Source organism: Anolis sagrei, chromosome 3 (genome assembly GCF_037176765.1).
Source record: "Anolis sagrei isolate rAnoSag1 chromosome 3, rAnoSag1.mat, whole genome shotgun sequence".
Taxonomy (NCBI): Eukaryota; Metazoa; Chordata; class Lepidosauria; order Squamata; family Dactyloidae; genus Anolis; species Anolis sagrei.
Genome location: NC_090023.1, coordinates 1,033,399 through 1,034,625, shown reverse-complemented (window position 1 = coordinate 1,034,625; position 1,227 = coordinate 1,033,399).

Below are 1,227 nucleotides of genomic sequence, written 5' to 3'. Positions count from 1 at the left end.
GACTGGCCTTCTGCGTGGATTGAGGGAGGGAGGGAGGGAGGGAGGGGTCCCGGAATCACAGAATCCTAGGGCTGATTTGAAAAAGGGGCCTCCAAAGGTAATCTAGTCCAAAGCCCAGACTGGGGAGACCCCATCCAAGCCCTCCCGACAGAGAACCATCCAGACTCTGTTCCAAAGGCTCCAGAGAATGAAGGAGGCTTCGCCATGTGTCCCAGCAGAAGACTTGGAAGGGACCCCCAAAGCCCATCCAGTTTATTTATGTATTATTTACCACTTTTCTATTCTGCCCTTCTCCTCACCCGGCAGGGGACTCAGGGCGGATTACAGTATACGCATATATGGCAAACATTCAATGCCAATTTTGACATACAAACATATACAGACATACACAGAGGCTAGTTAACTTTTTCTGTCGCTTTCATCGTCCATCTGCGACGCTGATGAAGCACTTCCGCATTCCCCGCATGCTTCCCCGCTGGAATGCTTTGCTGGAGTCTTCTTTATGGCCTCATAAATCAGTTAATTTAGCCTCCCCACACTTTAAGGTGGTACCTAATTTTCCTACTTGACAGATGCAACTGTCTTTTGGGTTGCAAAGGTCGACAACAGGCTACACACAATTGGTTGGAAACCCACTCCAACCCGGGCTGATGAAGCACTTCCGCATTCCCCGCATGCTTCCCCGCTGGAGTCTTCTTTATGGCCTCATAAATTAGTTAATTCAGCCTCCCCACACTTTAAGGTGATACCTAATTTTCCTACTTGACAGATGCAACTGTTTTTCGGGTTGCAAAGGTCGACAACAGGCTACACACAATTGGTTGGAAGCCCACTCCAACCCGGGCTGGCTTCGAACTCATGACCTTTTGGTCAGAGTGATCTTAATGCAGCTGACACTCAGCCAGCTGCGCCACAATCCCGGTGCTTCAAAGGTAATCTAGTTCAAACTCCAAACTGGGAGGACCCCATCCAAGCCCTTCCGACAGAGATACATCCAGACTCTGTTCCAAAGCTTCCAGAGAATGAAGGAGGCTTCGCCATGTGTCCCAACAGAAGACTTGGAAGGGACCCCCAAAGGCCATCCAGTTTACCTCTTACACCAGTGGTTCTCCGCCTGTGGGTCCCCAGGTGTTTTGGCCTACAACTCCCAGACATAATAATTATTATTATTATTATTATTATTATTTATTTATTTATTTGTACCCCGCTACCATCTCCTCAAGGGAC